The 27485-nt window shown below is 34.9% G+C and overlaps 1 long non-coding RNA gene across 1 annotated transcript; it reads left to right on the forward strand.

Annotated features, from left to right (window-relative positions):
* Positions 1–17190: 17190 nt before the first annotated feature.
* On the forward strand, positions 17191–17906 carry LOC114074372. Its single transcript, XR_003574742.1, has 2 exons — positions 17191–17318; positions 17436–17906. It is a non-coding gene; the product is annotated as an uncharacterized LOC114074372 (long non-coding RNA).
* Positions 17907–27485: the final 9579 nt, after the last annotated feature.

The raw sequence follows: 27485 nt of genomic DNA on the forward strand, positions 1-27485 counted from the left end.
GTTAGCTTTGGTCACTCGTGATCCAAGGTTAGTGTTTAGACCTAGGTGTAGCTTTGGGGCGTGACAAACATGTTATCAGTATATTAAGTTTAAGTGTTCTAGGTTGTTTGAAAAGTCAAACTAAGTAGAGTCATTTTAATGAGTGTGAAGTGCCCCACATCTAATGAGAGGGAGGCTAAGAAGTATTTGAGGAAAACTTCATTTTCTTGATATTCTTATCGTGCGCTGGTATCAGTAGGAGACGTTGCTCAAACGCATGCAACATCAGCCAAGGCCTGCATGCATCTGACAGGGAATGTGCGCATCGGTTGGGCGATATTGGCGTCGGCTAACGACAAGTAGCATTAGCTGATTTTACATGCATCATATGATAGGGAACATTGGTCGTAGAGTAACCACATCGGTTGTGGCCTATGCACCTTGCTCAACCGACATCGACTGTGGACTGCCAGCATTGTGCACATCGCTTAGTCATCATCCGGCGTGGCTTGCACTCATCGATCAGCCAACGTTGGGTATGGCCTACCTCTATCGCCCTTGGCCTACACACAATTTAAGTTATGTTGGATGTGGCCCGCCCGCATCAACTTTGGTCTTCATACAACGTTCAACCAACATCGATCGTGGCCTGCACACATTAGTCTGTCGACGTCGAACGTGGACGACCAACATCCCATTTAGCCTGCACACATCGGTCTGCCGATGTCAAACGTGGTGTGGCTGCATCGTCCATGGCCTGCACACATCGATTCGGGACATTAGACGTTGCTTAACCGCATTATTGAATTTAACAAACTTAAGGTTACTATATTTAATTATAAATTTTCGGCGTTAATTTTATTTTTTTTCTTAATTTTCTTAGTTTTTTTTTAATTAATTACTCATTTTTGGGATATGCCAAAAAAATTCAATAAAACTGTTGAAATTGTTACATTTAAAGTTACTATGTTTATTTGTGAAATTTTGGCATTGATTTTATATTTTTATCATATTTTTTCCTATTTTTATTAATTAATTACTCATTTTGGGATTGGCTGAAAAAATATAAAAATTCAAAAAAATTGTGAATTTAAGGTTACTATATTTATTAGTGATTTTTTGGCGTTAATTTTGTTCTTTTTCATCATATTTTCTTATTTTTTAATTAATTAATTATTCATTCTCGGTATTTGCTAAAAAAATAAAAATTACAAAAAAATAATATTGAATCTAAGGTCACTCTTTTTATTTGTGAACTTTTGACATTAATATTTTTATCATATTTTCTATTTTTTATTGAGAAAGTTGTCTAAAGCCCCCAATCTATATCCGAAATCTCAACTACACACTCAAATTTCACGGGTGTCCTATCACCCCGTGAATGGTTTAAAACTAAAATAATTTAACCCCTAGACGCTTACATGGCACAATGAGTGTATCTCACTCTCTTATAGAGAGTGAGAACCAACACAAATAATAAATATGTGTATTTTTAGTTATTAATTTCTTTCTTTTTTCACAACTACGTAAATAAAATCTATGGCACCACCAAAGTTCTTCACCATCCTGAAATCATTCCTATCACTACATTAATTGATACACCAAGTTCATTTATAGAAATTTCATCCATTACTCTCCAAAGTCCAGAACTATATATAAAAAATCTTTCATATATGTAACGATTTTTTTCCAAAAAATTAAAGCAAATTATCTTGAACAAGCTTAATACATGAAAACCCAAATGATTTTCTTCAATAAAATTTGAATTTAATATAATTTTTATCCTATATTTAACACCCAAAAAATCCACGACTAATTTTAATAACTAGTCCTTTTCCTACGCATACGAAAAGTTGGTGTATGATCTTCATCTTCTTCATTCCATTACTCTGAAATTTGATGCAAAACCACCCTAAATCATCTCCAAATTGATTTGTATTTAGAAATAAGCTGTTAGGTTATTAGCATTTTATTATTAATATTTAAAATATTAAATTGCTTTATTTTGGAGTTATAAGAATGAACATTTGAATGGATGACTTCTACATCATCCATTAGCATTGGTTATCCATCAATGTATTTCATTCTTAATTCCTCCATTACTCTTTGTAACCTATGTAACTCCCGTTGTAACATATGTAACCTATGTAACACCCATTGTAACCTATGTAACCTATGTAACTCCCATTGTAACCTATGAAACTCCTAAGGCCATTATCTTCACTATTTACTACCTCCATTATCTTCCTATTCATTGCTAGGAAGACTTCTTGTAGTATAAATAGTGGTAGTCTTCATTTGGTTTTAGATACACACAATTCATAAGAGAAAACAAAGAGTGAAAGAGTTAGTCTAAAAGAGAGTTCTTATTAATTGAAGGGAGGTGTTATTTTTTGTGGAGCTTTGGACTCAACTCTTGTCCAGAGTTGTTGAGTTATACTTTGTGAAGGCTGTTATATCCTGGAGGGGACAAGTCAAAGAGGACTACTGCTGGACCGATCAAAACATTTGCTGCAGTGGGCTTGAATCTCCTTAAAGAGAGCGAGATATCCGAGCCTTAGCCTGAAGAGATTACTTTCTTCATTTTATTTTCAATTGTAATCTTGCAATTTTATTATCTCGTATGTTTTTTCACTAACAATTTTAAGAAGATTCATAGATGGCTACAATTGAAAAAACCGCGGATGTCAAGATGGGAGATCTTAACAAGCCATTTCGGTTCAATGGTAACCATTTCAAGAGATGGAAGGGTAAAGTACTTTTCTACTTAAGTCTTCTCAATGTTTCTTATGTATTAACTGAGAAGAATCCAAATAAAGAAGACATCACCACTATGAATGATGATGAAACTATTTCTCATCTAGAGAAAGTGGAAAAGTACGATGGTGATTCCTATAAGTGTCGGTATTATCTTCTTAATTGTCTATCTGATAATTTTTATGATTATTATGATAGAACTTACTCTAGTGCAAAGAAAATTTGGAAGGCATTGCAGAGTTAGTATGATACCGAAGAGGCTGGAGCGAAAAAATTTGCAGCTAGTAGATTTTTTCATTTCCAAATGGTGGACAACAAATCAGTGGTAGATCAAGCTCAAGACTTCATCATTATTATTGGAGAGCATAGGTCCGAAGAAGTTAAAATTGGAGATAACCTTATTGTTTGTGGCATAGTGGATAAACTTCCACCTTCTTGGAAAGAATTTCAAAAAACTATGCGCCACAAACAAAAGGAAACCTCTCTTGAAACCTTGATAATGAAAATCCGCATGGAAGAAGAAGCAAGAGGCCAAGATGCACTTTTACAAACAGAAGAGAACAACATCATATCGAAGGTAAATTTAATTACTTCGAATAATGCTACTCCTGAAACTCACAAAAATACTTCTTTAAAGCCTAAGAAGAAAAAATTCAAGAAAAATAATGGTAGACCTCCCAAGAAAAATAATGGTGAAAATCACCAAGCACAAAATCAACAAGTTCAAGAAAAGGGACCATGCTTTGTTTGTGGCAAGAGTGGGTATATTGCTCGATTTTGCAGATTCTGGAAACGTGGTCCTAACCCTCAGGCAAACGTTACCGAAGAACCTTTTATGGCGGTGATTACCGACATAAACATGGTTGAGAATGTTGATGGATGGTGGGTTGATTCTGGTGCAAACCGTCATGTCTGTTATGACAAAGACTGGTTTAAAAAATATACTAATTTTGAGGAGCCTAAAACCATCATGCTTGGTGATGCTCACACTACTCAAGTGCTTGGAAAGGGAGATGTTGAATTGTGTTTTACTTCTGGAAGGATATTAACATTGAAAGATGTACTTTATACTCCTTCTATGAGAAAAAATTTGATGTCTAGTTTTCTTCTTAATAAAGCAGGCTTTAAAAAGATTATTGAATCTGATCAATATGTAATAGTGAAGAAAGGTATTTTTGTGGGGAAGGGTATGCATGTGATGGGATGTTTAAGTTGAATGTTGAAATGAATAAAACTTCTACTTCTGTTTATATGCTTTCTTCTACTAATTTTTGGCATGCTCGTTTGTGTCATATTAATGATCGTTATGTTGGAATCATGAGTAGTTTAGGATTAATCCCAATGGTTAAAAAGAATTTTGAAAAGTGTGAGGCTTGTAGTAAAGCCAAGATCACTAAAAGGCCTCATTTTCAAGTTGAAAGAAAAACTGATTTGTTAGAATTAGTTCATACTGATATTTGTGAACTTGGTGGAATTCTAACTCGTGGAGGTAATAGATATTTTATCACTTTCATTGATGATTTTTCTAAGTTTACATATGTTTACTTGATGAAAAATAAAAGTGATGCTTTTGAAAATTTCAAAACTTATCTCAATGAGGTTGAAAATCAGTTTGGAAGAAAAATAAAAAGAATTAGAAGTGATAGAGGCCGTGAATATGAATCAAATGAGTTTAATTCTTTTGTTAGATCATTGGGAATAATTCATGAAACTACTCCTCCTTACTCTCCTTCGTCTAATGGAGTAGCAGAAAGGAAAAATAGAACTTTGGTTGAATTGACTAATGTCATGCTTATTGAGTCACATGCACCTTTAAATTTTTGGGGTGAAGCTATCTTAACTGCTTGTTATGTGTTGAATCGTGTGCCTCATAAAAAGTCTAAATTGACACCTTTTGAATTGTGGAAAGGTTACAAGCCAAGTTTGGGATATCTAAGAGTTTGGGGTTGTCTAGCCTTTGTGAGGCTAATGGATCCCAAGATTACAAAGTTGGGTAAGAAAGTTACTACTTGTGCTTTTCTTGGTTATGCTTCAAATAGTACAACCTATAGATTTTTTAATCTTGAAGATAATATTGTAATAGAATCTGGTGATGCTATTTTTCATGAAAATAAATTTCCTTTTGATACTAAAAATAGTGGGGGTCAAAGGATTGAACAAAATATTTTGTCACTACCTAGTTCTTCTACTTCAACTTTGAAAAATAAAGAAGTTGTTGATTTTGATTTAAGAAGAAGTAAAAGAGCTAGAGCAGAAAAAGATTTTGGTCCTGATTTTTATGTGTTTAATGTTGAAAATGACCCTCTAACTTTGAAAGAAGCATTATCTTCACATGATTCTATTTTTTGGAAAGAGGCTGTAAATGATGAAATGGAATCTCTAATTTCTAATAAAACTTGGAAGTTAGTTGATTTACCACCGGGTTGTAAAACAATTGGTTGCAAATGGGTCTTAAGGAAAAAGTTGAAACCGGATGGAACTATTGATAAATACAAAGCTAGGCTAGTTGCAAAAGGTTTTAAACAACTAGAAGGCCTAGAATTTTTTGATACTTTTTCTCCGGTAACAAGAATTACATCCATTAGACTCTTAGTTGCTATGACTGCAATTTTTGATTTGCAAATTCATCAAATGGATGTAAAAACTGTTTTTCTAAATGGACAACTAAATGAAGAAATTTATATGGACCAACCTGAGTGTTTTGTTGAAGCAGGCCAAGAAAGCAAAGTATGTAAACTTACTAAATCCCTATATGTCTTGAAACAGGCACCAAAGCAATGGCATAAAAAGTTTGATTCCTGCATGATTGAAAATGGTTTTAAAACAAATGACTGTGATAAGTGCATATATCATAAGTGTTGGAATAATTCTCATGTGATTATTTGCCTAAATGTTGATGATTTGTTGATCTTTGGCTGTAACATGAATGTTATTGATGAAGCTAAAAGTGTTCTTAGAAGCCATTTTGATATGAAAGATCTTGGTGAGACAAATTTTATTCTTGGAAATAAAAATAACAAGATCATGTGAGGGGATTTTCCTTGACCAGTCACATTATATTGAGAAAATTTTGAAAAAATATGACTTTCATGATTGCAAGCATGTTGCTACTCCTTTTGATTCAAGTGTTCACTTATTTCCCGTTGAAAGTGAAAATGATGTAATAAATCAAAAGGAATATGCTAGTATAATCGGAAGTTTGAGATATGTGACTGATTGCACTAGGCCTGATATTGCATATGCAGTAGGAGTACTTGGCAGGTTTACAAGCAACCCAGGTAATGAACATTGGCATGCTATAACAAGAGTTATGAGATATTTGATTGGAACAAAAAATTGTGGTTTGTTCTATAAAAAATATCCTGTTGTACTTGAAGGCGTTTGTGATGCGGATTGGAACACTTTGTCAGGTGATTCCTGTTCTACCACTGGTTATGTCTTTACTTTAGGTGGTGGTGCTGTTTGTTGGAGATCAAAAAAGCAAACTATAATTGCTAACTCTACCATGGAGGCTGAACTAATTGCTTTAGCTTCAGCTAGTGAGGAAGCGAATTGGTTAAGAGATTTATTGTTTCAAATTCCTTATTTTGAAAAACCAATTCCTCCTATTTTAATTCATTGTGATAGCACCGCTGCAATTGGTAGAGTTCAAAACCGTTATTACAACGGTAAATCCAGACCTATAAGGAGGAAACACAGTAATGTAAGATCGTATTTGACAAATGGTACCATTAATGTTGATTATGTCAAATCTTGTGATAATCTTGCAGATCCTCTTACGAAGGCCTTAACAAGGGAAAAGGTCTGGAGCACATCGAGGGGGATGGGATTGAAGCCTACAAATCCTTGAGTCATATATGAGGAAACTCAACTTGGGGACTAGAGATCCTATAACCAGGTTCAAAGGGAAAAACTAATCATATGATGACTTGTTGTGAAAAATGCACTATTTTTTCCCCTCCCTATGATGTGAGTGCATTATATCCTGTAGTTTGTGAAGGTTGAGTTGATAAAACTCTTAATGAATATCTGTAGCCCGTATGGGTGGAGTGTTAATCTTACAGGAGCACTCTCGACAGATTTCACCTATGTGATGTGTGGAAGTAGGTCGCTTCCTATGAGAATGGGGCTTATTCTCAAATGCACTCATGAAACCGGGATAGCACATGGCCATAACGTGCTGGCTGTTAAAGCTCATGTCAACACCTTGATTATTATGTGTGAGCAGTGATATTTTATTTCCCTTAAGCAGTCATAGTTCAAGTCTGAGACCACTACGACTCTGGAGTAAAAGTTACTGTTTCACTAAGTGGAGGTTCAATGCAGAGCACACCTTCATTATGCATAGTAGTCTTCCTTCAACTGATATACTCTCTTATCTAAATATTAAAATGAGTGGGGGATTGTTAGGTTATTAGCATTTTAATATTAATATTTAACATATTAAATTGCTTTATTTTGGAGTTATAAGAATGAACATTGGAATGGATGACTTCTACATCATCCATTAGCATTGGTTATCCATCAATGTATTTCATTCTTAATTCCTCCATTACTCTTTGTAACCTATGTAACCTATGTAACTCCCATTGTATCCTATGTAACCTATGTAACTCCCATTGTAACCTATGTAACTCCCATTGTAACCTATGAAACTCCTAAGGCCATTATCTTCACTATTTACTACCTCCATTATCTTCCTATTCATTGCTAGGAAGACTTCTTGTAGTATAAATAGTGGTAGTCTTCATTTGGCTTTAGATACACACAATTCATAAGAGAAAACAAAGAGTGAAAGAGTTAGTCTAAAAGAGAGTTCTTATTAGTTGAAGGGAGGTGTTCTTTTTTGTGGAGCTTTGGACTCAACTCTTGTCCAGAGTTGTTGAGTTATACTTTGTGAAGGCTGTTGTATCCTGGAGGGGACAAGTCAAAGAGGACTACTGCTGGACCGGTGAAAACATTTGCTGCAGTGGGCTTGAATCTCCTTAAAGAGAGCGAGATATCCGAGCCTCAGCCTGAAGAGATTACTTTCGTCATTTTATTTTCAATTGTAATCTTGCAATTTTATTATCTTGTAAGTTTTTTAACTAACATAAGCTTCTCTCAATGCTTCCAGCCTTTTGATATATTACCCACTCAAAACGGTGCTAGTCTATTGCAAGTCAAAATGTTAGCTCAAGCATTTAAACCAATTTTAGTGGAGGTTTCAAGCTTGTCGATTTCCATAAAAATTTGGGTGTCTCTTAAAATTTGAAAATCACAGCCATAAACTCAATCAAACTTAATGTATTCAACTTTAAATAATTAACAACCATCTATGTTATCAACAATACGTTTCAAATAGAAGATCCAATATACATTTATAAACTTAACTTTTTCACATTAAATGGTTTTTTAAATAAAAATTCAAAAAGGAAAAGAATTAAATTAAGGATATAGTTCAAATTAAGGAACTTAAGGTTACTTTATTTATTTGTGAATTTTTGGCGTTAATTTTTTATATACTTTCATAATTTTTCTATTTTTATTAATTAATTACTCATTTTTGGGATTTACTGAAAAAAATAAAAATTTAAAAAGATTGTTGAAATCGTTGAATTTAAGGTTACTTTATTTATTTGTTAATTTTTGGATTTCATTTTATATTTTGTCATATTTTTTCTATTTTTTATTAATTAATTACTCATTTCGAAAATTGCCGAAAAAAATAAAAATTCAAAGGAATCATTGAAATTCCTGAATTTAAGGTTACTATATTTATTTGTGCATTTTTTAAATTAATTTTATATATTTATCATATTTTTTCCTACTTTATTAATTAATTATTCATTCTAGGGATTTGCCGAAAAACAGTTACAAAAAATTGTTGAAATTGTTTAATTTAAGGTTACACTATCTATTTGTGAATTTTTGGTATAATTCTATATATTTATCATATTTTTTATTTTTTTTTTAATTAATTACTCATTTTAAGGAATTGCCTAAAAATTCAACAAAATTGTTGAAAACTACATTTTTGTATACGTAGAAGTTATTTTTGGAAGCTAGTGTGTGTTTGTACCTTAGAACATGTATATTTGGGTTGTACATGTTCATTATTATTAATATAAAAAAAATTCCTACTACTCTAAGTCAGAATCTACGCAACAGAATCAAGGGCTCCAAGTGGGTAAAGTATCAGACGTGGCATGTGGCATCAGACATGTGCATCAACCATCAACAAACGACATCGGTCAAGGACCACATGCATCAAACGTGAGCATATAGAAAACAACGTCTGGCAACATCGTCCAAGGCCTGCACGCATCAAACGTGATCTGTGCGCATCGACTAAGTGACATCGGTTGTGGCCTGCTCCCATCGGCCAACGGCAGGAATCATCGGTCATGGCATGCACAGAACAACGTAACATGTGCACATTAGGCAAAAGACGTTAGCAAACGTTAAACGACATCGGCCAAGGCCTGTACGTATCAAACACGGTGTGTGCACATCGGTCATGGTCTGCACGCATCAAACTTAACATGTTCGCATCTGGCAAACGACATCTGTCAACGTCAGGCGACATCGGCCAAGGCATGCACACATCAAACCTGGCATGTGCATAATGATAGGGGACATCGATCATGTTTTGCATGCATCAAACGTTGCATGTGCACATTAGATAGGCGACATCTGTCGTGGCATACGTGCATCATCAAAGCATCGGTCATGACCTACATGCATCAGACGTGTGCGTATGGAAAAGGATGTCTACCAACGTCATACGACATCGTCAAACATGGTGTGTGCGCATGTACTGGGCGACAAAGGTCTTGACTTGCACCCATCGGCCAACGACAGAGACATCATGCATCTGCGTAATATGTGCGCATATGGCAAACAACATTTGTAGACGTCAGGCGACATCGGCCGAGGACTGCATCCATAAAAAATGGTGTGTATGCATCACCTAGGCAATATTGATCATGGATTACATTAATCAAACGTAAGAAGTGCACAACTGGCAAACGATGAGTGCCAGACATCGGCCAAGGCCTGCAAGCATAAAACATGGTTTGTGCGCAACGACATGCGACATGTGTCATGGTCTGCATGCACCAAACATTGCATGTGCACATCAACTGGGCGAGATTGGTCGAGGAATGCGTGCATCGCCAACGACTGACGACATTTGTCATGGTCTACACACATCGGAAGTACGCATATGGAAAACAACGTCTACCAACATCAGGCGACATCATCCTAGGCCTGCACATATCAAACGCGGTGTGCGCGCATCGACTGGTAGTCAAAGTTCGGGGCCTGCGCAAATTGGCCAACAGCAGATGACATCGGTTATGGCCTTCATCTCTCGGTGTAACATGTGCGCATATGGCAAACAACGTTTGCAAACATTAGGTGAAAGAAATTTTAAAAGAAATTGTTGAATTTAAGGTCACTATATTTATTTATTAATATTTTGCATTAATTTTATATTTTAATCATATTTCCCATATATTTTATTAATTAATTACTCATATTCAGGATTTGCAGAAAAAATCAAAAAATCAAAAAATTGTTGAAATTGTTGAATTTAAGGTTACTATATTTATTTGTGAATTTTTTGCATTAATTTTATATTTTTATCACTTTTTCCTTTTTTAATTAATTAATTAATCGTTCTTGGGATTAGCCTGAAAAGAATCAAAATTAGAAAAAAAATTAAAATTGTTGAATTTAAGGTTACTCTATTTATTTGTGAATTTTAGCATTAAGTTTATATTTTTATCATATTTTTTCTAATTTTTATCAATTAATTACTCATTTTCGGGATTTATCGAAAAAATAAAATTCAAGAAACTATTTAAAACTACATTTTTATATATGTAAAAGTTATTTGTGGAAGCTAATGTGTGTTTGTACCATAAAACGTGCATATTTGGGTTGTACAGGTTCATTGTGATTCATTGGAAAATCGATGCCTACTCCTCTATGCCAGAATCTGCACAATGCAATCAAGAGCTCCAAGTGGGCCACGCATCGGACGTTGTATGTGGGCATCAGACATGCGTATCGGACAATGACAAATGACATCGGTCATGGCCTGCATGCATCAGATGTGTGCATATGGAAAATGACGTCTACCAACGTCAAACGACATCGTACAATGCCTTCACACATTAAACGTGATGCGTGCGCATCGACTGAGCAATATCAGTTGTGGCCAGCTGTAACACCCCCAAAATGAGTTAGGTGCCTAACATGTTTATCATAAGTTTCTAAGGTCCTAAAATGGCTTATAATATGGTATTAAGGCAGTGTGTAAGGTTTGAGGTGATTTGGAAGTCAAACGTCAAGGGACGGCCAAGACACTCGACGGCTAGTCACCTATGTGCCTCATATGTCTATACTAGCTTATATTTGTATGTCATGAGCTTATAAAGTATTAAAATGAGTTATAATGTTGTTTATTGGCAGTATATGGAGTTCCATGAAGTTTGGATGTAAAACGTCCAAGAACATCTAAGACTTTAGCAAGGTAGCCCTTGAGACGTTCATGTGTGTCTTGAAGGGGCCTAGCATGTTTGGACTTGTTGTGTGTAATAGTTTTGGGTGAAACTGATGTGGAAGGTCCTTGACTTGTTAAGGTTTGTATTTACGTTGTAAACGTCCGGGTAAGACTTCGAAAGGGCCCTGCAAAAGGGCCCACAATAAGGACCCAAGTGTTGTCGAGACACCGCCTTAGCAATGTCAATCGAGGAGCTCCAATTGACGCCTCATCAGTCCATCGACGCCCCGTCAATTGAGGCGTGGGTTGAAAATTAGCCTTAGGATCTGAAGCCACCAAGAAGAAGCTGCAGTCACCAACGACGGAGCAGCAGGAAATCCCATTGTCCAGTCGATATTGTCCGTCGATGGTGTCCTGCAACTGCTGCCATGTGACTGCCTCATTAAAGGGGTGAAGGGAAAATTCTCCCCACGTCCTAACCTAACCCTAGTAGGTTTTTTTAGTTATTTTTTTGTGTATTTAAGGGATCAAAACATGATCAACCCTACTCCCACTACAATTCTCTCAGAATAGACTTTCCCTCCAAAAATATTCTCTCTAGAACCTCCATTGAAGGTGAAGGTCAACAACAGCTTGGCGCTTGGATTCCTATGGTTTCTTCATCAAGTTTTAGAGGTTTTCAACTAGACAAAGGTATGGTGATCCTTCATCTCTAGGTAACCTTTCACTTGGAGAGTTAATCTCAAAGTTTTCAAAGAAGTTTCATCATCAAATCTCTTCTTATTTAATCTAGCCATGGATTCTTTCTAAAACGTTTTTAATGGCTTATTCATGATGAATTGATGATAATGTGATGGTTTTAACATAAAATTCAATCCAATTGCCTGATGAAACCATGTCCCTTCACAAACTTTATTTAGCCCTTGCATGGGCATGGTAATCGTGGCTATTTATTGGTAGATTTTTTATTCTCTTAAGTTGAATTGGTTATATCTACTGTTACTTACGTGTATTGATGATGAAGGATCCATGTGGATCAATGTATGAAGATTTGAACATGCCTAGTTTAGAATTCTAGAAGTTCACTATAACATTGCCTTATTAATGATTGAATGTTGAATTCAATTAGGTGAAGAGGATTATACCTACTATTTTAGGTTGATGTTATGAATTAATTGTGAGTATAAACCCTTGATGATCAAATCAAAGGAATATTGATAAGGATTAATCGACACGTTTAGCTTAAAGGTTGATAATGCTATGAACATAATAAGATCTCAATTTAAGGTAGATTAAGAATGATTTAGTCTTGACTATTATGACTTTAGCTACTTGCCTAGGTTTTTATTATTGGTATATTATGAATTTTAATCATGGTAATCAAAGAACAAGAATACTAGTAAGTGATCTATGTCTCTCTACTCTATAGTGTATTGGTGATGTAGGGTACATGTTGTAGTATGATCTTGTAGTGGCTTATGCATTGTTTTCTTTATGATTTAAGTACATATAGCTACTTCCACATACATGAATTGTTGATGAAAAGGTGTATTGATCAATGATGATCAAAGGATGATAAGTTATTAAGAATGACTCTTCCTCTCTACTTTTCTTATAGTATTGATAGTTGAGGAAGCCTTGTATGGCATTGTGTGGTATGGTCTACTTATGGTGGCGGTGTTTAATTTATTGTCATTATATATGTGTGGATTATGGCCTTGAAGGAAAATTTATGAATATATGAATGTATGATTGTGATGATCATACTATGTGAAGTTTATGCCTACTTTCGTATTCTAGTTGTGATATAGGTTGTATGACTATTGTATATGCACGTGTATATCTGTGTTAGCGTAAAGTGTAGGTGCTTCCATTGATATGTTATAATTATCAAATAATCCCTTACCTATGTACCCCTATGTGAATGCATGAATAGCAAAAGTAGGAGTCTTAAGTGTAATATGAAGTAGACTTGTCTGTTAGGCTATTGTGTGTTGTGTGGTCTTTGCTTGAAAGTGTTAGATGGTCTAAGAGGGTGGCTTCGTCAATGTGTTGTTGATAGCCACTATGTGATCATGTCAACCAATGTACACACACTCACACTTCATACATGCTTAAAAGTAGTAAAGGTTCATGGTGTCTAAATGAAAGGGTAATTCTAATGTGCACTAATATCTACTACTATGCATATTAAGCTTATGTGTATGAAAGTATGATATGTGTTTCCATTAACTAGTATGACTTCATAGGTGTACTAGTATAGGCAAGGGTATGGGACCTTGTCTATGTATTGCACATGTGTGCCTTGATAGGATAGTTTCTAGGTTTGGTTTCTATGTTCATGAAAATGAATGTATGGGCATATTATGAATATGACTTATATGATATGATTAAGTATGAATGTGCATAATGTCTTAGTGGGTTTATATGAAAAGATTGCTCATATTTATACCTATAGACTTATGCATTGATATATGAACATGTGTGACATTTATATGTTATGTGAAAGATTTGCTCACATATAAGTACACACACACATGAATGATGATCTAGTAAATACAGGGGCCTTGAAAGGTGGGCCAAAGAATACTCTAAAACTAGATAGGTGCTTAAATATGCTATAAGCATATGAGGAACAAATATACTAAGCCTATGTTTTATGAAGAATGTTAATAAAGGCTTTTAAATAAAGGAAACTTAGCTTAACACCAAATGAACTTGACAATGAGAGGTGTTGACTTTCGTTGGAGGAAGATTCACCATTTGTTCCTTATAGAGTGTTGACTTCCCTTAGAGAAATGCTCACCTATGGATCCACATGAGGTGGTGACTGCCCTTTGAGGAAGGTTCACCCATGTTTTCTCATGATAGGAGGCCCCGATTGCCAAATGGCATGTTGAGGGATTATACCTATCTTTCAGTTCCATAAACTATGCTTGCCGCATAGAATCTAGCAAAGTTAATTCACCTAGGATGCAAGGATGTATGTTAAGGTTCTACTTTGGCTAAGTGGAACATTTTCCATTGGTGTAAGGCTCTAAAAGACCAAATTTCATGTTTATCACCCATGGTCTTAATGTCGGTTAAGGCTATAGTTTCCGTAAATTAAAATGGACAATAGAAGTAAATGACCAGGACCTTAACTAGGATGACTTAAGGGAGGTTACTTAGGATAGGTGGAAGTAATGAATCCATCTAGACATTGCACAACTATCTCCTTAGTAAGTCCTAGGGAGGTGGCCTGATATGTATGATTATGTTTATGTCTTTATGCATGACATTGTAGTAATTGTCTACTTGTTATGAAGATGTACATGGTATAAATCTAAATGATGTGAACTTATCCCTATATGCATAATGTTGGTCTTAATGACTATATGATGAAGGTCTTGCCTAGCTTGGATGAAGTTGCCTTTACTTGTTATGTTGATGTATGAAATTTTAAGGTTTGTGGTCTCATGAAGAGTTTACTATTATGTGTGAGGTTATAAGGCTTCACATGTACATTGCACTAGTAGGCTAGATTGGGGTCATGAATAAGATCTTATAATGACTTATGTGAAGTGAAGCAAAAATATATGCAAATTGATGTAGCTTACTGTAATGTCTTATGACCTTGACTTGAATGTGACTTGTAATTTGTTATACCTCTATGAGGATATGTGTTGGCTTATGAAGGTTGTATGTATTCTTTCCTTGTGACCTTAAGGGGGTATCACTAAAGGGTTACTTAGAAGGTTTATGAGTTAAAAGAAAAGGATTCACTGTAATGTGAAGGGAGATCACTGTAAAGTGACCCCAAAATGATATTTTTTTTTATATATATGAGTTAAAGCTTCTATCATATGATGTGCAATGAAAAGTTTTAAATTTTCTGTTAAATTTACCTATGACAATGAGATGAATGATAATTATGGGCTTGTATAAGACCTCGGAGAGGTCAAGTATGCCATGTTACTTATAGCGGGTGCTCCCTTGTTGTGACACCTACGCGCATCGGCCAATGGCAGATGACGTCGATAATGTCTTGCACGCAATGACATAAAATATGCGCATACGGAAAATGACGTTTGCATACGTCAGGCGATATCGACCAATGATTGCACGCATTAAACGTTGTGTGTGTGCATCGGCTGGGCGACATCCGTCATGGACTTCACACATAAAATGTAGCATGTGCGCATTTGGTAAAGGACGTCCGCCAATGTAACCCGATAGCGGACAAGGTCTGCACGCATCAAATGTGGTGTGTGCGCAACGACAAGCGACATCGGTCATGGTCTGCACACATCAAATGTTGCATGTGCGCATCAGCTGAGCGACATCGATCGTGGCATGCATGCATCGGCTGACGACTGATGACATCAATCATGGCCTGCACACATCAGAAGTATGCATATGTCAAACGATGTCTACCAATGTTTTGCGACATCGTCCAAAGCTTGCACGCATCATACATGGTGTGTGCGCATCGACTGAGTAAAAGGTTGTGTCCTGTGCATATCGACCAGTGGTAGACGACACCAGTCATGGCCTGGACACATCGATGTAACAAGTACGCATATGAAAAACAATGTCTGCAGAAGTCAAGCAACAACGGCCAAAGCCTGCACGCGTCAAACATGGTGTATGCACAATGACGAGCGGTATCGGTCATGGTCTGCATGAATCAGATGTTGCATGTGCGCATCCGCTGGGTGATATTGATTGTGTCATGCGCGCAACAACAATGAAAGACGACATCAGTTATGTCCTTCTTGCAACGGATGTGCGCATTGGCAAATGACATCTACCAACGTCAGGCGTCATCATCCAAGGCCTGCACGAGTCAAACATGTTGTGTGCGCATCGACTGGGCGACATCGATCTTAGCCTGTGCACATCGACCAACGACATACGACATCGGTCATGACCTGTATCTATCGGATGTAACAAGTGCGTATATGGAAAATGACGTCTGCATATGTCAGGCAACATCAGCTAAGGCCTGCACATATCAAATGTGGTGTGTGTGCATCGGGTACACGACATTGGTCATAGCCTGCATGCATCGGACCTAGCATGCGCATATGTGGTAAACAACGTCTTCCAATGGAATCATCACAAACCAAGGTCAACAAGCATCACCCGTGGCATATGTGCATCGGCTGGGTGACATCAGTCGTGGCTTGTGCGCATCGACAAACATCATACGACATCGTCCAAGGCCTGCGTGCATCAAACGTGGTGTGTGCACTTTTGTTGATTATTTGAACTCTGTTGTATTTAACTATTAGTTATTTGTTAGATTGTCTTATAGCGTCCTAGTCTCTTATTTTTCGATAATTCTCACATTATATGGTTAGTGTGAGTGTCAATCTCGACCAATTCGGTCATGAAAAAAGCAACAATACTCTGAACTATATTAACCAAAATTTGATGAAGGTATTCTACTCAATAGAAAGCTTAATATTGAATAAAATATATTATCTAAAAATTTAAATTTAAAAAATTTACCTCTACTTTTAAATTTCAAAAAAGTCATCTTTAAAAATTTATCCTCCAAAAGTGAGTGGGATGAATTCAATGAAATATTCTAGAAAAGAAAAGAAGTATTCTGCAAATAAATGTAAGTAGATAGAAAATATCCTTGGAATAAATAAATTTGACTGTAAGAATCCATGTGAAAGATATGATATTAAATAATATTAATATTATTAATGACTATATTTATTATTTTCTTCTTCTTTTTGCTATAAAATACAACTTCCATGTATTCACACAATTCACCATCTAGCTTAATACTTCACTAAATGATATTCAATGCACTACATTGATAAGAATAAAAGAATGTACGCCTTTAATTTGTTACTCTACATATAGAAACAATTATAATCCATTTTTCAGATTTTTCTTTTAGTATTTTTGTAGCTAGGCTAAAAGATTTATTTGATTATTTGTTTGATGTGTTTATAGGTTATCACATCTTTTAATCTCCGACCTTGTGTGATGATGCTTATGGAGTACTACCACAAATGTAACTGGTACTGGTCCACAAAAAATCAGTCATCAATCACATTTGTGGTAGACCAGAAATGTCAGCATATTTTAGGTGATAGTCTTTCAACAATAACCACACATCTCATTATCATGATTTATGGGATGAGAATTCTTTTATTGCTCTTTTGTTATAGCCTTTGACAAACAATTTATGTTATCTATATTTTAGGTGTTATCATGTTTTCTCCATTATTCCTCTACACCCAATCCTCTAGACCAAAAGACATCTGATACTTGATCAGCCATCAGCGAAGCTTGTTCGAACAAAGGTGAAGGTAACTTGCGATTCTACTATATATATCCATAAGTGGAGCTTCTTCAAACAAATATGAAGGCATATTACTATTTTGCTAAGCATTGTTCAGCAATTTTGACCTCCTCTTTATTGATGTACTATGGTGATTCTTTATTTGTAAATAAGTAACATTTAAGGAGATTAGTATGATTTAGATCAAGTGAGAAAACAAAGAACTATAATTAAACCGTGCTATAAATGTAAATTAAAAAAAGAAGAAAACTTTATGGAAGCTAAATAAAATCAAGTTTATTAAACTTAAACATCTAAAATAACAAGTTTCTAAGTAAGAACAAGTTGAAGCTACTCTATATGTTTAGAATTGTCTACTAAGATGAGTTGCCTGAACAAGCCCCTGACTAACTAAATATTGTGTCAAACTGAAATTACTATAATGACTGTAATATTAAGCATGTTATCGAAAGATAAGGACTCATCAATAGTATTACTAAGATGATCTGCTATCCTACCATAATGTCTCATTTCCTATTAATTTGATTTTAATTATGAAATAACCATTTTACCTTTCCTCTTACTGTTTTCATGTTTTGTTTTATTTTATTAATGGTTGGAATGGTCCCCAATGCAATCGAGTGTGTTTTTGTAACCTTTTTTTACTTAGGGTTTACTTCAGTCAATATTTTTAGTTCCAAGCATTGGATGGGAATCTTTTCAGTTCCATGGCATCTAGAACATTGAGTTTGAGCTTGTCTAGTGATTGGTAAGCCTTTTAAGGTCTTATGTTGAGTTTTGAGGCGTTTACGTGAAAAGTTGAGTTTTAGCCTTAAGAGTGGTATGAGAGGGTAATTCCATTATTTAACCTTTTTTTTGGAAATCTAATGATTATATTATATCGATAATGTTGATTCTAGTGGGGTAGAATGTCAAATTTATTTTTATATCGATAATGTTGATTCTAGTGGGGTAGAATGTCAAATTTATTTTTATCGGACTTCGAGCGATTCCAGACGGTCCATCCAGAGGCTTTTTATTTAAGTTTGAGCTGCTAGTTTTTTAGTATCTAGTGCAGGTAATTTTTGACATTCGTGATCCCGACCCTTTATCTTTTGATCGTGATGTTTCCTTTTCAGAGCCTTCGCAATCGCGGCCCATACGCTCACATTCGCGATGAATTCCTTTTTTATAAGCCTTCCGGACAAGTCATCTTTCGATCACGATAATTCTTCCGTGCCTTTAATGATCGTGACAATTAGTGGCTCACAATTAAGATGAATAAATTTCACCTGGAAAAACATAAATTCTAGATTTTTTCCAAAAATCCTATTTCCACCATTTTCAAACCCTTGGAAAGCTGAGCAGTGATTCTTTATTGCTTCTTAGTGATTTATTTTGTGGGCGATATCCCTTTCTTATTCTTTTTATTTTCCAAACACTCTTTTAAACATTGATTTTAAAGTGGATTTTTGGGTTCTTCCCCTAAAATTGGTGAAATGGCATTTTGATGATTTGAGCTCATTTATGTATTGATTTTGATGTGGTTTTCATCCATGACTCCATGTTGGCTTGTGGGGCTTGATTTTAAACTAAAAATATGCTTTTCCTTATAAATTTCCAATGAGACTTATGAACTATTTTATCCTGATTTCAAACCTAGAAATAGGGGTATCATAGAGTTCCGTTTGATGAACTCTTTCCAATCTTGATAGTTGAGAATCATTTCTATTAGCGTGTCATTTATGATTTTATCAGGTAGATTTGTTCGACATAGTTTTGGCCTTGAGGTAGGTTTGATTTACCTCTTTTACACTCAGATGAGTAATTAATATGTTCTTAGGAAGCCAGTGTGAAATGAGTAATGGATTTGGTTTAGAAACTAGTAAGCCTTGATTTTCCAATTTTAATTTATTTTATGCCTTATTGTGATGTTTAGTCTATGTGAAGGCTTGTGGTAATTTTAACATTTCTGGAATGTCTATGATAGTTAAGTAATTGCCTGAGCGAGGGGCGGTATGATATGCCTTATTTTTGACATTGAAATGCTCGATTTTGGGGATTTAGTATGTATTATTTGGAACTCTTAATGAACTGATTATGCCTTGTGTTATATGTGTGGTGATGAATTAATCCTCATGCAACATATTAATATTCATGAAAATATGAGAAAGGAGAAAAACCATCTTTTTTAGATAGAAAATGTAATACACAATTTAAATTCATGACAACATTGAGGTGGAAAGTTAACGAGACAGTTAGATATTGACATTTCTATATGGACTGGGAGTCCCCCATGGGTCCATTTGTACAAGATAGAGACTCAGAAAGGTGTATAGGATAGTTTGTGCAACGATCTTGGTATTACCACATAATCTCATTGCATCACATTAGTCAGTCTTTTTGTGTTGCGTTACTTGTTTTTTTTTGTTGATTTACTGTTCTTTTCCTCCTTTCATGTTTACTTTAATCGTGTTGTTCTAAATAAATTTGCAACAGCAATGTTGCCGAAACGGGACTATTCTCTGTGCGATTGAAAGTGTGCATAGTTTACTTCTTATGTTTTTTGAGGTTCTTTACTCAGTCAGTCAAAACGGTTCTTTACTCAGTCAGTCAAACCTACAGAGTACATTTCAATTGTACTCACCCGTACTCCCATCCTTTGTTAGGATGAGCCTTGTAGTGGTTGATTCAATCCGGTAGAATTCTCCCTCTTGGAGTCTAGTGAGATCATATTCCCGAATCGCTATTAGTTTCCATCTAATGCTTAAAGTCTTTATTGTTTTTCAAAGACTTGAGATGTATTTCTAATTTCATATTTTATTAGATGCTCTTTACATTTATCCCGACAACATTTTAGGGATATTCTTTGTTGGTTTTATATCATTTGTGGTTTGACGGCCAGTAGAAGGGAGTCGTAGGAAGTTGATAAAATTTAGGCCTCAGTAACTCAACCTACGATTTACCACTATAGTCCGCAAGAATTTTTTCTAAATCACATGGTCTTCCAATATTTATTTCATAGGTTATTTGGGTATTTTCCTCTTCATATAATTCCTATATTCTAATTGTGACCCCAATTTCAAGTCCTATAACTATCCTTCTAGTCCTAAATTTACGCCAACTCCATCATTCACTCAAATTCACAAATTTCTTCTACATTTATCTTCTCCAATTCTCTGGCAAGTCCAAGAGGAAGACTCGGGTTTCAAGCATTAAATCACATATTCCCCCATTGCTTTTAGACTTTTATCCTAAAGGCATTTAGTGTTGACACCCAATTTTGGCCTAACATTTTAAAAATTCGTGATTTTGAAGCTTAATTTAATTAATAGCAAATTTTGGTCCGATGATTTTAAAATTCATACATTTTGAGTAAAATACAAAAAAAATAAAAAAAAATCTGCCTTTCCCACATTGTCTCTCAAACAATTTTCAATTTTACAATAGTCCACATCGGTATTTCATCATTTTTGAGGATTTTTGGGTTTCTATATAAGCCCACTTCATTCACTATTTTTAGGAGAGAATTTTGGAGGGGAAGACCAAAGAGTACCCATAAAAATTTGAGAATTCTTGGTTTCATAGTTCAAAATTTTAAAGTGTTTTTTGTGGTTTTTCGAGTTTAGGAGGTGGAGTCGTCTCCTTTAAACTCGTAGTTTCGGTTCGCTGCCCAGAACCAGGTAAATTTTTTATTCTTACCCTTGTTTTATTTAATTCCCAGCTCCTTTATGTTTTCTGTTTATTATATGTAGCTTGTTTTGTTTTTTAGTTTAATGTAATTCTAAAAGTCAATTAATATTTGTGTTTATTGTAGTTTTAACATTAGCATTATTTACGATTTGATGTTTATTTATTTATTATTATTATTATTTTAAAATTATTAGTCAACTATTTGCTATCTTAACCTTTCGGGATTTTGTTATTATTCTATTTTAATGTTATTTTTATTTTTATATATTACGTTATTGTTGTTTTCATTTCTAATTATGTTGTTTTAGTTTGGTTGTTGTTTTCCATATTCTCTTGGGATAGGTTTGTTATGTTTTGTCTCCGTCAGTTTTGGAGGCCTTCCCATTATAAAAGATGGAAATTCTTAGTTTAAGTTCATAGAAATTGTTTGTTAAAATGGCCAATGAGAAAACTCTCCGTCGATTTTGGAGGCCTCCCCATTTTTAAAAGACGGAAATTTTAATTAAAGTTTATATATTGTGTATGTTGAAATTGGCCGATGAAAAATCTATCCGTCGGGTTTGGAGGCCTTTCCATTTTAAAAGATGGAAATCTAATCCAAGTTTATATATAATTTTAGTTGTTGGAATTGGCCGATGAAGAAATTACCGTCGATTTTCAAGGCTTCCCATGTCAATAAGACGGATTTTTATTCTTAAGTTATTATTTGAGTAATTCATTTTTATTTATATTTATTTAGCACTAACTCTTTTACGAAGTGTCTTTACAGGTACACGGAGGTGCTTCTCCTTGAAATTATTCGTAAAGTTCGAATTATATTTTAATTTCGTTATTTTGTAAATATTGACGTTAGGCAAACCTTAGGCCGATGATTATTATTTTATTGTGTATATTGCATTTTTATTATTTGTATATTATTATATTTTTCCTCAATTTGAAAAAAAAATGAATTCAGTCGGGAACCACATTTGTGGATTTCGAAGGGTGCCTAACCCCTTCCCTTCGAAATAACTTGAACCCCTTACCTAGAATCGAAATTGGTTTCGTAAATTATATAATGGTTTCCTAGTTTTCCTAAAATTAGGTGGCGACTCTTTTTTAAAACTCGTTTATTTTTAGAACTTTGTTAAAATTGAATCAATTAATTATTTTCGAGTTGCCGCGATGTTTCGCCCTAGTTCGATAGAGTAGGGTTGTAAACAGAATGGCGACTTTGCTGGGGAGTACCAATATGAATTTGTTTTTTTCAAATTGAGGAAATTTTTATTTTATTATACCTTGTATTTTTATATTTCGATGATTATTTGTATATTGTATTTAATCATTATTTATTTTATTTTGTGTATATTATCATTGCATTTCATGGCATAATTTCCGTCAAATGACAAATAGTTTGCACTAGGACAAAGGAAGTTACGTGGCTTACCACGGCTTTCTTCAGAAAAACACACAAATCTAATCTTTGGAAGTAATAAACGAATAGTTGGCTTGCAGTCATCCAAGGTCATTATTAGCTTCACCCCGTTGTCTGTCCAACTCGGGTAACCGTCACTTTTATACCAATTCTAGTCATCCTAGGATAGAGCAAAACTAAATCCGAATTTAAGCATCGGCCTAAGATGACCCAACACCCAAGGCGTGTTGAGTCCATTAGAAAGACCACCTTGAGTCCATAATGGCTTCTAGCCTAAAAGGACGATCATGATTGTGTGTAATTTGAAAAAATTTATACGTCATTTGACAAACCATTGACATCTGAATTAGAAGGTTATTTTAATAGTTTACTTTTGTCAAGCTCGAGCTTTCAGTAACTATCATTCCATCCAAAGGTGTTGGCAATCGGAGATGACAAGAATTTCAAGAGGAAGACCCTTTAGAAAGGCTTAGAATAGGATGGTACCCCTACGTGGGATTGAATATTTGTAATTTTTTTTTCCTTCTTTCTTTTTCTCTTTACTTCATAATTTCATTTCATTTATTCATTAATTGTACCAAGTGTTTTGGGGGACAATGAAAAGTTTTCAAATGACGTATACATCTTTCAAATCGATAGGCCTACCCTATGCATAAAAGGGTCACATATTTGTATAGGACGCGCAATGATTGTTTGTATGCTATGTGATATATTTCAGTTTGTCTTTAATTAAAACAGTATTTATGTGTTTTATTCATTATTTGTGTGATATTTTGCTGGAACTAACACTCTTACATTTTGAGTTGTTCTTCTTCAGTGAAAAATTGATTTATGTTCAGATTTAGAAACCATTTTTTGTCCGTAGTCGCGAGAGACAAGAGGATTAGCGAAATTCGAGTCCTTCTATTTCACAAGACAATTATATCAAGTCAAAACGATAAATCAGGGGAGTATTTGACTATGAGGTGACTCCCACTTATTTTATTATTCTTTTGCATGATGGTCCTGCTCTCACATATTTCTCATATTTTTGTAGGAATACCGTCCCCGACATCAGTCGGAGATGGTCATAACAATGTTTGGATCTCGTGAAAATTGGGAAGAGACAAAGGTCCAAGAAAACTTCCAAAAAGAGTGCAACAAATCCTTACTGTAGAAATTCATAGGGTACATTCAACAGACAGTATAAATATTGACGATTAAGATGCTATAAAACATACTGGTGCAAAAATAAAATCATGACTACAAATTTCAATGGCGTTAGACCTAGGAATTTCTTGGAGTTGTCTAAATCTTTAAATTATTATATGATATATCTGAACGAACTACGCGTACCTGATTCTCATTTCGCTGAGATACGTAGGCAACACTTCTTGGGTTCGGTATTATTTTCTCCAAAAAAATGATTTTATAAAAATTGTTTGTGCATATTTTCCAAGTCATATCTGCACGGAAAAAAATAATAGTTTGTGCATATTTTCAAAGTTATATCTGCACGAACTACCCGTACCTTATTCTCATTTCGGTGAGATACGTAGGCAACCCTTCTTGGGTTCGGTATTATCTTTTTCAAAAAAAAATTATAAAATTGTTTATGCATATTTTCAAAGTTATATCTGGACGAACGACGCGTACCTGATTCTCATTTCGGTGAGATACGTAGGCAACCCTTCTTGGGTTCGGTATTATCTTTTTCAAAAAAAAATTATAAAATTGTTTATGCATATTTTCGAAGTTATATCTGGACGAACGACGCGTACCTGATTCTCATTTCGGGGAGATACGTAGGCAACCCCTCTTGGGTTCGGTATTATCTTTTTCAAAAAAAAATTATAAAATTGTTTATGCATATTTTCGAAGTTATATCTGGACGAACGACGCGTACCTGATTCTCATTTCGGGGAGATACGTAGGCAACCCCTCTTGGGTTCGGTATTATCTTTTTCAAAAAAAAATTATAAAATTGTTTATGCATATTTTCGAAGTTATATCTGGACGAACGACGCGTACCTGATTCTCATTTCGGGGAGATACGTAGGCAACCCCTCTTGGGTTCGGTATTATCTTTTTCAAAAAAAAATTATAAAATTGTTTATGCATATTTTCGAAGTTATATCTGGACGAACGACGCGTACCTGATTCTCATTTCGGGGAGATACGTAGGCAACCCCTCTTGGGTTCGGTATTATCTTTTTCAAAAAAAAATTATAAAATTGTTTATGCATATTTTCGAAGTTATATCTGGACGAACGACGCGTACCTGATTCTCATTTCGGGGAGATACGTAGGCAACCCCTCTTGGGTTCGGTATTATCTTTTTCAAAAAAAAATTATAAAATTGTTTATGCATATTTTCGAAGTTATATCTGGACGAACGACGCGTACCTGATTCTCATTTCGGGGAGATACGTAGGCAACCCCTCTTGGGTTCGGTATTATCTTTTTCAAAAAAAAATTATAAAATTGTTTATGCATATTTTCGAAGTTATATCTGGACGAACGACGCGTACCTGATTCTCATTTCGGGGAGATACGTAGGCAACCCCTCTTGGGTTCGGTATTATCTTTTTCAAAAAAAAATTATAAAATTGTTTATGCATATTTTCGAAGTTATATCTGGACGAACGACGCGTACCTGATTCTCATTTCGGGGAGATACGTAGGCAACCCCTCTTGGGTTCGGTATTATCTTTTTCAAAAAAAAATTATAAAATTGTTTATGCATATTTTCGAAGTTATATCTGGACGAACGACGCGTACCTGATTCTCATTTCGGGGAGATACGTAGGCAACCCCTCTTGGGTTCGGTATTATCTTTTTCAAAAAAAAATTATAAAATTGTTTATGCATATTTTCGAAGTTATATCTGGACGAACGACGCGTACCTGATTCTCATTTCGGGGAGATACGTAGGCAACCCCTCTTGGGTTCGGTATTATCTTTTTCAAAAAAAAATTATAAAATTGTTTATGCATATTTTCGAAGTTATATCTGGACGAACGACGCGTACCTGATTCTCATTTCGGGGAGATACGTAGGCAACCCCTCTTGGGTTCGGTATTATCTTTTTCAAAAAAAAATTATAAAATTGTTTATGCATATTTTCGAAGTTATATCTGGACGAACGACGCGTACCTGATTCTCATTTCGGGGAGATACGTAGGCAACCCCTCTTGGGTTCGGTATTATCTTTTTCAAAAAAAAATTATAAAATTGTTTATGCATATTTTCGAAGTTATATCTGGACGAACGACGCGTACCTGATTCTCATTTCGGGGAGATACGTAGGCAACCCCTCTTGGGTTCGGTATTATCTTTTTCAAAAAAAAATTATAAAATTGTTTATGCATATTTTCGAAGTTATATCTGGACGAACGACGCGTACCTGATTCTCATTTCGGGGAGATACGTAGGCAACCCCTCTTGGGTTCGGTATTATCTTTTTCAAAAAAAAATTATAAAATTGTTTATGCATATTTTCGAAGTTATATCTGGACGAACGACGCGTACCTGATTCTCATTTCGGTGAGATACGTAGGCAACCCTTCTTGGGTTCGATATTATCTTCTCCAAAAAAAAAAGAACAAAAAAATAGTTTGTGCATATTTTCAAAGTTATAGCTGCACAAACTACGCGTACCTGATTCTCATTTCGGTGAGATACGTAGGCAACCCTTCTTGGGTTCGGTATTATCTTTTTCAAATAAAAAAAATAAAAAAAAATATTTTGTGCATATTTTCCAAGTCATATCTGGACGAACTACGCGTACCTGATTCTCATTTCGGTGAGATACGTAGGCAACCCTTCTTGGGTTCGATATTATCTTCTCCAAAAAAAAAGAACAAAAAAATAGTTTGTGCATATTTTCAAAGTTATAGCTGCACAAACTACGCGTACCTGATTCTCATTTCGGTGAGATACGTAGGCAACCCTTCTTGGGTTCGATATTATCTTCTCCAAAAAAAAAGAACAAAAAAATAGTTTGTGCATATTTTCAAAGTTATAGCTGCACAAACTACGCGTACCTGATTCTCATTTCGGTGAGATACGTAGGCAACCCTTCTTGGGTTCGATATTATCTTCTCCAAAAAAAAAGAACAAAAAAATAGTTTGTGCATATTTTCAAAGTTATAGCTGCACAAACTACGCGTACCTGATTCTCATTTCGGTGAGATACGTAGGCAACCCTTCTTGGGTTCGATATTATCTTCTCCAAAAAAAAAGAACAAAAAAATAGTTTGTGCATATTTTCAAAGTTATAGCTGCACAAACTACGCGTACCTGATTCTCATTTCGGTGAGATACGTAGGCAACCCTTCTTGGGTTCGATATTATCTTCTCCAAAAAAAAAGAACAAAAAAATAGTTTGTGCATATTTTCAAAGTTATAGCTGCACAAACTACGCGTACCTGATTCTCATTTCGGTGAGATACGTAGGCAACCCTTCTTGGGTTCGATATTATCTTCTCCAAAAAAAAAGAACAAAAAAATAGTTTGTGCATATTTTCAAAGTTATAGCTGCACAAACTACGCGTACCTGATTCTCATTTCGGTGAGATACGTAGGCAACCCTTCTTGGGTTCGATATTATCTTCTCCAAAAAAAAAGAACAAAAAAATAGTTTGTGCATATTTTCAAAGTTATAGCTGCACAAACTACGCGTACCTGATTCTCATTTCGGTGAGATACGTAGGCAACCCTTCTTGGGTTCGATATTATCTTCTCCAAAAAAAAAGAACAAAAAAATAGTTTGTGCATATTTTCAAAGTTATAGCTGCACAAACTACGCGTACCTGATTCTCATTTCGGTGAGATACGTAGGCAACCCTTCTTGGGTTCGATATTATCTTCTCCAAAAAAAAAGA

This window comes from Solanum pennellii, chromosome 10, assembly GCF_001406875.1.
Source record: "Solanum pennellii chromosome 10, SPENNV200".
NCBI lineage: Eukaryota > Viridiplantae > Streptophyta > Magnoliopsida > Solanales > Solanaceae > Solanum > Solanum pennellii.